Genomic DNA, 14656 nt, shown 5'->3' with positions numbered 1-14656 from the left:
ATTCTGTTATTTATTTGGTTATCTTTGAAGTATAAGTCCAATATTTTCCTTTCTATGCACTCATTTCACTCATGAAAACTATAAATCAACAATGTTTTTGCGCTGTGTATTCATACGTACTGAGACTGCCATTTTCTCAAAGTACTCAGTGTATAAAAGCCAGGAATGCATACAAACTATTTAACAAGGAAAGAGGCTATTATGATTTTCAATCAACTGGCTGGATCCTTTGTTCTCTAAACACCTTTAAGTGACTTTTCTAAGAAAATTTTCCCACCCAAATTAGGGTAAGAGCTATGAATGTATAAAACAGGGAATGGGCATGGCAGAAGGAACCAGATTTACGTTGGTTTCACGGAAAGCCTTTCTGAGTGACATTTAAGCTTAGACCTAAAGTTTGAGAGGGAGTCAGCTAAGAAATAAGAAAACGGAAGAGCATTTCAGACAGAGAAGAGCATGCCTAAAGATATTGAGGGAAGGAGTCTGGTATTTCCTAGGAGCTGAATGAGGAGGTGTGGGTGAAAAACAGCAAACATAAGGGGTGGAGGAGACAGGGCTAGTAGATGAGAATAGGCAGGAAATAGATCTTTCAGTACTTGAGAGGACATGTTAGAGACTTGGAGTTTATTTTAGCTGCCCTGGTTAGCCACTGGAAGTGTTAGGCAGGGAGTGACACGATCCTATTTGCTTTATAAGAATCTCACTATATTTACCCATATTCTACACAGATAAAAATATGTAAATTGATTTGCTCTGATCTTTCATCATGATTTACATGTTAAAGATTTCTGTGTTAGATATCAATTACTTCTGAAAACTAAAATTTCTTCTTTAATATTTAGTGAAGATCTTTGAGTGAAAGCAATACATGTAAACAGCTAGGGAAAATAAGGAAGAAAGTTATATTGTCACACTCAACATTTTAGACAAAACCATCTATGCTATCATTGTAGCACCTAAACAAGTCTAGACAGTTTCTATGTATTTCCAGATTTCTGTTTTTTGTTAATGTTTTAATATAATCATTTTCCTGTATTTAATAATTCTTCTTTTAACTAACACACTGCACAGCAATTTATTATATGGTTAGGTTATACATTACTGGGCAGTTAGGTTGTTTCTTTTTAAATTCTTTTGATTAAAAACATTTGGTGAGTAATTTATTTATATATAGATATTTGACTATATTTCTAATTATTTTATTGGCTTAGATTCTCAGAAGTGGAATTATTGGGTTAAATACCACAGGTGCTTTTAAAGACTTTGTTACGCTTGTATTTGGGCATGCTTGTCATACTATCCCAATACATGCATTGAACATTTCATCTATTTCAAACCTTTAAAATTAGAAAGGTAGCTTTTGGCGTCTTCTAGAGTTTTTTTTATTGTTGTTTTAATTTTTATTTCTTCATTACTTTTGGTTTAAAAATGTTGTTTGTTAGTGATTTATACTACTTCTTTTCTAAATTATTCATGTCCTTTGAGTATTCCTGTAAGGGGACTTATTAACATTTTGTTTGTTGATTTGTAAGTTCGTTATAAATATTTTCAAGTTCTTCTTTGGCTTGTTAATTTTGCTTGTAGGTTTTTGTGATTTGCAGATATATATTTTATATTTGAATGGAATCAGATCTAGAATTCTCCTTTATGAACATTGCTGTAAAGTCTAGAAAGTTTTTCTCCATCAAAATATTCAATGAGTTTTCATATCTACTTTCTTAGTTTTTTTGAACTATACAATTTAGACATAATCTCAGAATAATGTGTGATGTGATGATCAAAAATAAACATCTCAAGCAATTTTTTATTCAACGGATTCATAACGGCCATCAGAACAAAGATGTTTTATCTGCACTCAACCAGCCATGTTTCATGATGGCATCAAAATGTGAGTACATTTTGTCTGTGGGTTCCTGGAAATATGGTACTCTGGTGACCCCATAAAGAGCCAGTGTTTATTCTATAGGTTAGCACATATTCCCTTGGCAAAGACATCCACACAGAAGTGAGGTAGCAAGATCTCAAAGTGCAAAAGATAATGAAGGAACAAAACTTGTAGAACACAGCCTTGGATAATACTTAACAGGAGTGGATCAAAATATGAGGTCAATAAAAGATATTTTAAAAAGATTGGCAAGGAGAATGAAAATCAAGAGAATATGTTGTCATTATACAAAGGGAGAGATAAGAGCATGTAATCAACAGAGCCAAGTTGATGGTCATGGATGGTGCGTTTATCATATGATTAAAGAAAACAGCATCTGCCTTCATGGTGAAATATGCTTAAAAAGTGATTACATTTTTATTTTAAAAGGTTATATTTCATGTCTTCTTAAATAAAATCTTCTTATATAAAATATTTAACCTGGCTTTCAATATTGGGAAGAATTAGTGTGGGCGGAAGGAAGTTAAGTGGTGTTCTAAGGGAAAGATGGTGTATCCAAATGTGTATGTATACCCAGAATAGAGAATAGAATGAACGCAGAACTAAACATGTTCTGTCTGTGGACTATAATTTTAATTTCAAACCCCCTTGAAAGGTCCATGAAAGAGAGACGTGCAGTGCAGACTTCAAATATATGACATGTGAACATTTATACATAAATATGTATTCATTTATTAGGACAATAAAGAATTTTTTTTCTTTCTTTTTTTATAAATTATACTTTAAGTTCTGGGATACATGTGCAGAATGTGCAGGTTTGTTACATAGGTACACATGTGCCATGGTGGTTTGCTGCACCCATCAACCAGTCATCTATATCAGGTATTTCTCCTAATGCCATCCCTCCCCTTGCCCTTGACGCCCCCTGACAGGCCTTAGTGTGTGATGTTCCCCTCCCTGTGCCCATGTATTCTCATTGTTCAACTCCCACTTATGAGTCAGAGCATGCGCTGTTCAGTTTTCTGTTCCTGTGTTAGTTTGCTGAGAATGATGGTTTCCAGTTTCATCCATATCCCTGCAAAGGACATGAACTCATTCTTTTATTTTTATGGCTGCATAGTATTCCATGGTGTATATGTGGTACATTTCCTTTATCCAGTCTGTCATTCATGGGCATTTGGGTTGGTTCCAAGTCTTTGCTATTGTAAATAGTGTTGCAATAAACGTACATGTGCATGTGTCTTTATAGTAGAATAATTTATAATCCTCTGGGTATATACTCAGTAATGGGATTGCTGGGTCAAATGGTATTTCTGGTTCTAGATCTTTGAGGAATCACCACACTGTCTTCCTCAATGGATGAACTAATTTACACTCCCATCAACAGTGTAAAAACGTTCCTGTTTCTCCACATACTCTCCAGCATCTGTTGTTTCGTGACTTTTTTTTTTTTGCTTAATCTTTGTAATTTTTCAATTTGAAATTTCTTTTTTTATTATTATACTTTAAGTTCTAGGGTATATGTGCACAATGTGCAGGTTTGTTACATGTACCATGTTGGTGTGCTGCACCCATTAACTCGTCATTTACATAAGGTATATCTTCTAATGCTATCACTCCCCCCTCCCCCCACCCCACGACAGGCCCCGGTGTGTGATGCTTCCCATCCTGTGTACAAGTGTTCTCATTGTTCATTTCCCACCTACAAGTGAGAGCATGCGGTGTTTGGTTTTCTGTCCTTGCGATAGTTTGCTCAGAAGGATGGTTTCCAGCTTCATCCATGTCCCTACAAAGGACATGAACTCATCCTTTTTAATGGCTGCATAGTATTCCATGGTGTATATGTGCCACATTTTCTTAATTCAGTCTATCATTGATGGAAATTTGGGTTGGTTCCAAGTCTTTGCTATTGTGAACATTGCAACAATAAATATATGTGTGCATGTGTCTTTATAGCAGCATGATTTATAGTCCTTTGGGTATATACCCAGTATTGGGATGGCTGGGTCAAATGGTATTTCTAGTTCTAGATCCTTGAGGAATTGCCACACTGTCTTCCACAATGGTTGAAGTAGTGTAAAAGTGTTCCTATTTCTCCACATCCTCTCCAGCACCTGTTGTTTCCTGACTTTAATAATCGCCATTCTAACTGGTGCAAGATGGTATCTCATTGTGGTTTTGATTTGCATTTCTCTGATGGCCAGTGATAATGAGCATTTTTTCATGTGTCTGTTGTCTGCATAAATGTCTTCTTTTGAGAAGTGTCTGTTCATATCCTTTTCCCACTTTTTGATGTTGTTGTTTTTTTCTTGTAAATTTGTTTGAGTTCATTGTAGATTCTGGATATTAGCCCTTTGTCAGATGGGTAGATTGCAAAAATTTTCTCCCATTCTGTAGGTTGCCTGTTCACTCTGATGATAGTTTCTTTTGCTGTGCAGAAGCTCTTTAGTTTAATTAGATCCCATTTGTCAATTTTGGCTTTTGTTGCCATTGCTTTTTGTGTTTTAGACATGAAGTCCTTGCCCATGCCTATGTCCTGAATGGTATTGCCTAGGTTTTCTTCTAGGGTTTTTATTGTTTTAGGTCTAATATTTAAGTCTTTAATCCATCTTGAATTAATTTTAGTATAAGGTGTAAGGAAGGGATCCAGTTTCAGCTTTCTACAGATGGCTAGCCAGTTTTCCCAGCACCATTCATTAAATAGGGAACCCTTTCCCCATTTCTTGTTTTTTGTCAGTTTCCTGACTTTTTAATGATCGCCATTCTAAATGGCATGAGATGGTATCTCATTGTGGTTTTGATTTGCATTTCTCTAATGACCAGTGATGATGAGCTTTTTTTCATATGTTTGTTGGCTGCATAAATGTTTTCTTTTGAAAAGTATCTGTTTATAAACTTTGGCCATTTTTTGAGGGAGTCATTTTTTTTTCTTGTAAATTTGTTTATGTTCTTTGTAGATTCTTGATATTAGCTGTTTGTTGGATGTTTACATTGCACAAGTTTTTTTTCCTATTCTGTAAGTTGCCTGTTCACTCTGATGATAGATTCTTTTGCTATGCAGAAGCTCTTTAGTTGAATTACATCCCATTTGTCAATTTTGGCTTTTGTTGCAATTACTATTGGTGTTTAGGTCATGAAATCTTTGGCCATGCCTATGTCCTGAATGGTATTGCCTAGGTTTTCACCTAGGGTTTTTTATAGTTTTAGGTCTTAGGTTTAAATCTTTAATCCATCTTGAGTTAATTTTTGTATAAAGTGTAAGGAAGGGGTCCAGTTTCAGTTCTCTGCATATGGCTAGAAAATTTTCCCAACATAATTTATTAAACAGGGAATCCTTCCCCCATTGTGTGGGAATCCATTCCCACACAAGCAATGTGTGGTGTTATTTCTGAGGCCTCTGTTCTGTTCCAATGGTGTATATATCTGTTTTGTTACCAGTACCATGCTGTTTTGGTTACTGTAGCCTTGTAGTATAGTTTGAAGTCAGGTAGCGTGATGCCTCCACCTTTGTTCTTTTTGCGTAGGATTGTCTTGACGATATGGGCTCTGTTTTGGTTCCATATGAAATTTGAAGTAGTTTTTTCTAATTCGGTGAAGAAAGTCAATGGTAACTTGATGGGAATAGCATTGAATCTATAAATTACTTTGGGCATGATGGCCATTTTCATGATATTGATTCTTCCTATCCATGAGCATTTTCCATTTGTTTGTGTCCTCTCTTACTTCCTTCAGCAGTGGTTTGTAGTTCTCCTTCATGAGGTCCTCCACATCCCTTGTAAGTTGTATTCCTAGGTATTTTATTCTGTTTGTAGCAATTGTGAATGGGTTTTTGCTCATGAGTTGGCTCTCTGTCTATTATTGGTGTATAGGAATGCTTGTGATTTTCACACATTGATTTTGTATCCTGAGACTTTGCTGAAGTTGCTTATCAGCTTAAGGAGTTTCTGAGCTGAGATGATGGTGTTTTCTAAATATACAATCATGTCATCTGCAAACAGAGACAATTTGACCTCCTCTCTTCCTATTTGAATATGCTTTATTTCTTCTTGCCTGATTGCCCTGGCCAGAAATTCCAATACTATGTTTAATAGGAGTGTTGAGAGATGGCATCCTTGTCTTGTGCTGGTTTTCAAAGGGATTACTTCCAGCTTTTGCCCATTGATATTCCATCAATATCTAGTTTATTGGGTGTTTTTAGCATGAAGGGGTGTTCAATTTTATTGAAGGTCTTTTCTGCATCTATTGAGATAATCATGTGGTTTTTGTCCTAGGTTCTGTTTGTGTGACAGGATTACATTTATTGATTTGCATATATTGAACCAGCCTTGCATCCCTGGGAAGAAGCTGTCTTTATCGTGGTGGATAAGCTTTTTGTTATGCTGCTGGATTTGGTTTTCCAGTATTTTATTGAGGATTTTTGCATCGATCTTCATCAGGGATATTGGCCTGAAATTTTCTTTTTTTGTTGTGTCTTTGCCAGGTTTTGGTATCAAGATGATGCTGGCCTCATAAAATGAATTAGGGAGGAGTCCTTCTTTTTATATATTTTTGGAATGTTTCAGAAGGAATGGTACCAGGTCCTCTTTGTACCTCTGGTAGAATTTGGCTGTGAATCCGTCTCATCCTGGGTTTTTTTTTGATTGGTAGGCTATTAATGGCTTCCTCAATTTCAGAACCCATTATTGGTCTATTCAAGGATTCAGCCTCTCCTGATTTATTCTTGGGAGGTTGTATGTGCCCAGAAATTTGTCAATTTCTTCTAGTTTTTCTAGTTTATTTGGGTAGAGGTGTTTATAGTATTATTTGCTGGTAGTTTGTAGTTCTGTGGTTTTAGTGGTGATCTCTCCTTTATCATTTCTTACTGTGTCTATTTGATTCTTCTCTCTTTTCTTCTTTGTTAATCTGGCTAGTGGTCTATCTATTTTGTTAATCTTTTCAAAAAAACCAGCTCCTGGATTCATTGATTTTTTGAAGGGCTTTCATGTCTCTATCTCTTTCCATTCTGCTCTGATCTTAGTTATTTCTTGTCTTCTGCTAACTTTTGAATTTGTTTGCTCTTGCTTCTTTAGTTCTTTTAATTGTGATGTTAGGGTGTCAATTTTATATATTTCCCACTTTCTTTTGTGGGAAGTTAGTGCTATAAATTTCCCTCTAAACACTGTTTTAGCTGTGTCCCAGAGATTCTGGTATGTTGTGTCTTTGTTTTCATTGGATGCGAAGAAGTTACTTTTTTTCTGCCTCAATTTCATTATTTACCCAGTAGTCATGCAGGAGCAGGTTGTTCAATTTCCATGTAGTTGTGGGGTTTTGAGTGAGTTTCTTAATCCTGAGTTCTAATTTGATTGCACTGTGGTTTGAGAGATTGTTTGTTATGATTTCTGTTCTTTCGCATTTGCTGAGGAGTGTTTTACTTCCAATTATGTGGTCAATTTTAGAATAAGTGCTATGTGATACTGAGAAGAATGTATTTTATGTTAATCTGGGGTGGAGAGTTCTGTAGTTGTCTATTAGTTCTGCTTAGTCCAGAGCTGAGTTCAAGACCTGAATATCCTTGTTAATTTTCTGTCTCATTGATCTGTCTAATATTGACAGTGGGGTGTTAAAGTCTCCCACTATTATTGTGTGGGAGCCTAAGTCTCTTTGTAGGTCTCTAAGAACTTGCTTTATGAATCTGGGTGCTCCTGTATTGGGTGCATATATATTTAGAACAATCAGCACTTCTTGTTGCATTGATCCCTTCACCATTATGTAATGCCCTTCTTTGTCTTTTTTGATCTTTGTTGTTTTAAAGTCTGTTTTATCAGAGAGTAGGATTGCAACCCCTGCCTTCCTTTTTTCTTTCCATTTGCTTTGTAAATATTCCTGCATCCCTTTATTTTTAGCCTATGTGTGTCTTTACACATGAGATGGGTCTCCTGAATACAGCACAGCTATGGGTCTTGACTGTTTAATCTGATTTGCCAGTCTCTGCCTTTTAATTGGGCATTTAGCCCATTCACATTTAAGTTTAATATTGTTATGTGTGAATTTGATCCTGTCATTATGATGTTCACTGGTTATTTTGCCCATTAGTTGATGCAGTTCCTTCATAGTGTCAATGGTCTTTACATTTTGATTTGTTTTTGCAGTGGCTGGTACCGGTTTTTCCTTTCCATATTTAGGGCTTCCTTCAGGAGCTCTCATAAGACAGGTCTGGTGGTGACAAAATCCCTCAGCATTTGCCTCTCTGTAAAGGATTTTATTTCTCCTCCACTTATAAAGCTTAGTTTGGCTGGATATAAAATTCTGGGTTGAAAATTCTTTTCTTTAAGAATGTTGAATATTGGCCTCCACTTTCTTCTGGCTAGTAGGGTTTCTTCAGAGAGATTGCTGCTAACATCTGATTGGCTTCCCTTTGTTGGTAACCCGACCTTTCTTACTGGCTGACCTTAACATTTTTTACTTCATTTCAACCTTGGTGAATCTGATGATTATGTGTCTTGGGGTTGCTCTTCTCGAAAAATATCTTTGTGGTCTTCTCTTTATTTCCTGAATTTGGATGTTGACCTGTATTGCTAGGTTGGGGAAGTTCTGCTGTGTAATTTCCTGAAGAGTGTTTTCCAACTTGGTTCCATTCTCCCCATCACTTTCAGGCACACCAATCAAACGTAGGTTTGGTCTTTTCACATAGTCCCATATTTCTTGGAGGCTTTGTTTGTTCCTTTTCATTCTTTTTTCTCTAATCTTGTCTTCATTCTTGATTTCATTAAGTGGATCTTCAATCTCTGATGTCCTTTTTCCACTTGATCTATTCGGCTATTGATACTTGTGTATGCTTCACAAAGTTCTCCTCCTGTGTTTTTCAGCTCCATCAGGTAATTTAGGCTCTTCTGTAAACTGGTTACTCTTGTTAGCAATTCCTCTAACCTTTTATCAAGGTTCTTAGCTTCCTTGCATTTGGTTAGATCTTGCTCCTTTAGCTCAGAGGAGTTTATTACCCACCTTCTAAATAAAGCCTGCTTCTGTCAATTTGTCAAACTCATTCTCCAACCAGTTTTGTCCCTTGCTGGCGAGGAGCTGTGATCCTTTGCAGGAGAAGAGGCATTCTGGGTTTTGGCATTTTCAGCCTTTTTGCACTGTTTTTTCCTCATCTTCCTTGGATTTATTTACCTTTGGTCTTTGCTGTTGGTGACCTTTGGATGAAGTTTTTGCTTGGTCATTTTTTAAAAAGTTGATTCTATTGCTTTCTGTTTGTTAGTTTCCCTTCTAACATTCAGGCCCCTCTTCTGCAGGTGTGCTGGAGTTTGCTGGGGGTCCACTCTAGATCCTGTTTGCCTGAGTATCACCAGCGGACATTGCAGAACAGCAAAGATTGCTGCCTGCTCCTTCCTCTGGAACCTTCGTCCCAGAGGGGCACCTGCAAGATGCCAACCAGAGCTCTGCTGTATGAGTTGTCTGTTGATCCCTGCTGGGAGGTGTCTCCCTTTCAGGAGGCTCAGGGGTCAGGGACCCACTTGAGGAGGCAGTCTGTCCCTTAGCAGAGCTTAAATGCTGTGCTGGAAGATCTGCTTCTGTCTTCAGAGCCAGCAGGCAGGAATATTTAAGTCCACTGAAGCTGTGCCCACAGCAGCCCCTTCCCCAACGTCCCAGGGAGATGATGGGAGTTTTATCTATAACCTCCTAACTGGGACTGCTGCCTTTCTTTCAGAGATGCCCTACCCAGAGAGGAGGAATCTAGAGAGACAGTCTACCTAATTTGGCTTTGCTGCGCTGCAATGGGCTCCCTCCAGTCCGAAGTTCCTGGAGGCTTTGTTTTCATTGTGAGGGAAAAACCGCCTACTCAAACCTCAGTAATGGCAGACGCCCCTCCCCCCACCAAGCTCCAATGTCCCAGGTCGACTTCAGACTGTTGTGCTGGCAGCGAGAATTTCAAGTCAGTGGATCTTAGCTTGCTTGGCTCTGTGGGGTTGGAATCTGCTTAACAAGACCACTTGGCTACCTGGCTTCAGCACCCTTTCCAGGGGAGTGAGTGGTTCTGTCTCACTTGCGTTCCAGGCACCACACAATTGGAAATGTAGAAATTACCTACCTTCTGCGTTGGTCTCCCTGGGCGCTGCATACTGGGGCTGTTCCTCTTCAGCCGTCTTGCAGGGAATCACAATAAAGAATTTTTAAAAGGAAGAGAAAAGCAATCATCACTGTTTTGGTTTTGTTTTGTTTTAGGAGTAACTGACTACTGAACAGTACTGCATGTTTCTGAGGTTCCTCTGTTATTCTTGTAGTTCACTACCTCTGCATCCTCCCCAGGACAAGAAATTCATTTTCCTTATTGTATTGTGTTATGCCAAGAATATTACTATTGTTCGGTGAATATAAAATAATCATTATAGCAACAATTTTTTTGGCGTCCTAAATAGGGCTGATCCATGGCAACGGTACTATGCAAAGAAAAGAATAAAGTCAAAACACTTGTAAAACCTTTTACTTATTGGTATCAGACATCTGTTATTTTATTAATCCTCACAATGTCTTTTAAAGGTTTTGTTATTTGTATCTACAATCCGGGGAGAAGAAACTGAAGTACAGAGGGGCAAAACAATTGTTACCTAGTTGAATGACAAATTAGATGAGAATCCAATATCCACAAGTTGTTAGGCCCTGGAAACATTAATCTCATGTTTTATTAGCTATTCTCACATACATATAAGCGATCTTTCAAATGAAAAGGAAACATAACCAAGAATAAAAATACATTTTTTTGTTTTCAAAGAGCTATCAATTTCAATTAAAAACCCTTACATGAAATGTCTTAATGTACCTGTTACTCAGTACCAAAAAAAAGTAAAGAAAAATTTAGTAGTCTAAGAATTAGAACAAGAGATAAGATGGTCCTGGGATGATTCCAGTACGTTTTGTTTATCTACAGGAGATAATCTGCTTTGCGAATATTCATGACTAATTTTGAATCTTAGAGCTGTATTGCCCCACTGCCTGGTTAGCTTTGAGGCCCTTTCCTCCCACTACCCAGCTGGTGTGTGCTCAGGGAAGACAAACTCTTTTAATACCAATCCAAGCAAAACACAATTAGGAAAGCAAATGTGTTGGGAAAATAACAATATCATGGATTACAAAGCCAAATAAGAAAGATTTGAATGTCACCTACCCTTTGAAGTATTGAACTATTGTTTCTACGTGATGCTTAGGCAATTGAATTGGGCCAGTCATATCACAAAGAGGTCTTTAATCCGTAAGAGGGTCCCCCTCCTTGTTTGTTTTGCTCAGAATAATTGAATTGGAGAGTTTGACTCTGTCAGAGAAGTAGCCACAAGCCTGATTCTTTTGCAATGACCTGCAGATAATTCCAGAAAAAATTGAACCATCTACCAGGAAAAGCTATGGCCATAACTTAAAAATCACATTTCTCTTCCTTGTTGAAAATACCCAGATCTCAAGATGATCTTATAACTACATCTGAAAGGCTGTTGAGCCCCCATCCTCATCAGAGTTCATCTCTTCCAATGCATGCACATGTGCAGTCCATCTGCCAGGCATGAAGTAAATGTAAAATTGACCTTCTTCAGAAAAGAAGGAAGACCCAGGTTTGAATTATTTTCTCCATGTTTACATAAACTTTTGAAAGGCAAGATGATTAAATAGCACTTCCTGGATAGGATAGAGATATATGTTTGTAGTTTCCATTGGTTAGCTAGTATACATAAATATCATTCTTAAAAAGAAATCAAATTCTAACGCATTCATGAATATCATGCCCATTTCCATATGACAGAAAGCTTTCAGCAGAGTTGCATCATCCAAATGATTCAGCTTCTTACAAATTAATGATTTGCACATACAGGTGTTTGGATAAAATACAAATTTCCAGAAGGTTTCCATTATGCAAGAGTACCAATATTAAAAATGCTCTGTAGAAATTAGGAAAACAAACACGCTCATTGCTAGAAATTAAACTCTGAACCCTATTGTAATTGTATTAATCATGAAATTTACCACATTATTTTTGTAAATAAATTGATTCAGATGAATACTTAAAATTTCATCAATAATTTTAGAATATATTTAAATAAGTAATCACTCTTTATATTACAGCTTTTCTTTTGCAAACGAGATACACACTATCACTTAGTGTTCATATTTAAGTTAATGTTTATTTACAAATTACAAGTGACTGTCACAAGTAGAGTTTTATTAAATGACTCTTGTAATGGAAAGGATGTGAATTAAAGCATGTACTGTACTTCTTTATATAGTTTTTTCTTCATTTGCAGCAACAAGCCTAGAAATTAACATAATTTATTTTTAAGAAATTGATGTTCTTCTGCAGAATAATAACCATTCTCATTTTGACCTATTGAACTAGCTTTCTATTTACAAAAAATAATTAAATGTTGATCGGAATGTGGCATCTTCTGAGGTTTTCTAATCACCGGCTTTACCAGTCCAGGCCATTTCTTTGCCAACCCTACATAAATATACTTAACTAATGAGTTATGAACCTTTAAGAGCCTTCTCCTTCTGCACTAAACTTTCCTAAGAATTACTCCAAATGCTTTCTCATCTTTTCATCTGTGTACCTTTTTCTTGTTCTATCTCAATCTTTTGTTTTTTATTTATTTATTTATTTGGTTGCTCAAGGGAACTATCTGGCATTTTAAAAAATTCAAATTAATGATAAAAATTATGTCAATTTTTATCCCACCAAGTTTATGGAGGTATGCCCACTTTATTTACATTAATTAGAAATCTTCAGTTTTAACTGTAATTTTTAATAGGAAAATTTTCTTTCCTGCTAAATGTTTTACAAAATTTCACGTCACCTTTAACAGCATTGAAGCACAGAATGTAAAAATGGAAAGAACAGAAGATATCAAATTTAATCCTGCTTATTTATATATGTGTCAACTGAGGCCCAGAGAAATGAAGAACTATTCATGAAGTCAAACAGCTAATTAGTATTAGACTGGTATGCTATACAAATATAGATTTTAAAAAGTATTTCTTATATTGTTAGCCATTAAAGTCATTTGTATATATATAGGCATATGTGCATATAATTGTTTCATTAACTTTGCCAATCAAAAATGACTATTGTCTCTATGTGATATTGTATCCTGGATGTATCCTGGAACAGAAAGAGGCAATTAATGGAAAAAGTGGTGAAATTTGAATGAAATCTGGAGGTTAGTTAATAGTTATGCATCAAGGTTCATTTCTTAGTTTTGGCAACTATACTATGGTAATGTAAGGTGTTAACATTCGGGAAAACTGGGTTAAAATATACAGGAACTCTTTGTAATATTTTGCAATTTCTCTGGAAAGCTAAAATTATTTCAAAGTAAAAATTATATTAAAATATTCACTTATAATTCAGGATTATAAATAAGGCCATTTACTTTAGATACCTAAAAAAAGAAAAAGATTCAGATTCTCTTTATGCACAAACTACCCTTTCATTGTAAGCTGCAATTCTGTTATGTGCCTTACAGATAGCATAAGTTGAGTTCCTCAGGAAAAAGACTCAGAACGGAGATCTATCTGCAGGAGGATTACTGGGGAGAGCTCTTGGGAATAACATATACTAGGTAGAAAGGAAAATAGAGTTTGCCAAGGGAAGAGTTAAAATGTAGTAAAGGTGTAACAGAGGCCCCAACACATCTGATGGGGATAGCAGTTCAAAGATGTTCCAAACAGAGGCAAAAAGAGGCAAGGCCTTTGTACCCACCATGCCCACAAGTCTTTGGGAGTAGGCTATCCCAGGGAAGGGGCAGACTTTGAGCAGGCAGCTCTCTTCAGTCGAGGGCAAATCCTGGGGAGAGACTCAGCTGTGAGCTCTCAGCAGCAACTCTCCTGCAGCTGGAGGAGTGAGCACCTTAGTTTTTTTTTTTTTTTTTTTTTTCTTTTTTTTTTTTTGAGACAGAGTCTCGCTCTGTCGCCCAGGGTGGAGTGCAGTGGTGCAATCTCGGCTCACTGCAAGCTCCGCCTCCTGGGTTCACACCATTCTCCTGCCTCAGCCTCCCAAAGCACCTTAGTTTTAAAGAAGGGATTCATCTATTGTGCCACAACATCCACTGAAGTGAAGGTAACTCCTGAGCACAATGATTGGTCATAGGATGAATTTAAAATTAGACAAATGCGGCAGTTTCACTAGGCACAGGTAGTCAAAGTTACATGAGTTTTACTGAAATTTTTCTTGTTCCAAGAAGTTTTCCTCTTGAATTTTTCTTCATGTTTGTACCTGTAATTATCTATATATTTCATAACATCTATTCCAAGATGTTAATTATTTGGGTTGAAAAGGAAACAGAAAAGGATTTTTGTTAAGTGTACTTTTTTGGTTATTTAAAGGATGTGATTTTAGATGTGGGAAATATACACAGGAAGTCCACTGAGTTTGCTTATCTGAATGTATAATCAATTCTTACACCACCCCTATCTTCCACATTTGTCTAAGTGAAATTCATCTTCATTTTCATTAAGCATGGCTAAGTTATGTTGTAACAAATCAACCCCAATATCTCGGTGCCTTACCACATCCAACCTTACATGTCTAATAAGAGCTAGCAGTGGTGCACAGAGGGCCCTATTATCTTGTAGCCCTGGTCTGGAACAGAGAGACTGTAAAACTACTGGAGGACAGGCAGAGAGAAATGGAGGCAACACGTCTCTGAAACCAGAAGTGACTCTTCTGCTCATAGTCTAGTGTCTAAAACATGTCACATAGTTTCAACCTAACTGCAGGGGAAGCTAGAAAATGTAAAGGAATACATGGAGAAC

The 14656-nt window shown here is 36.7% G+C and overlaps 1 long non-coding RNA gene across 1 annotated transcript in view; it reads right to left on the bottom strand.

Moving 5' to 3' along the window:
- Positions 1-14656, bottom strand: part of LOC129526668 (uncharacterized) — a 91305-nt gene that overhangs the window by 44535 nt on the left and 32114 nt on the right. The window contains exons 3-4 of the long non-coding RNA XR_008671391.2: positions 13243-13284; positions 9950-10008 (exon numbers count right to left, since the gene is read on the bottom strand). This is a non-coding gene — a long non-coding RNA (uncharacterized lncRNA). The remainder of the gene's footprint in view (positions 1-9949; positions 10009-13242; positions 13285-14656) is intronic.

The sequence above is a fragment of the Gorilla gorilla genome, chromosome 15, assembly GCF_029281585.2.
Source record: "Gorilla gorilla gorilla isolate KB3781 chromosome 15, NHGRI_mGorGor1-v2.1_pri, whole genome shotgun sequence".
NCBI lineage: Eukaryota > Metazoa > Chordata > Mammalia > Primates > Hominidae > Gorilla > Gorilla gorilla.
Note: the sequence above shows the minus strand (reverse complement) of the source record. Positions and strands in the feature narration are given on the sequence as shown.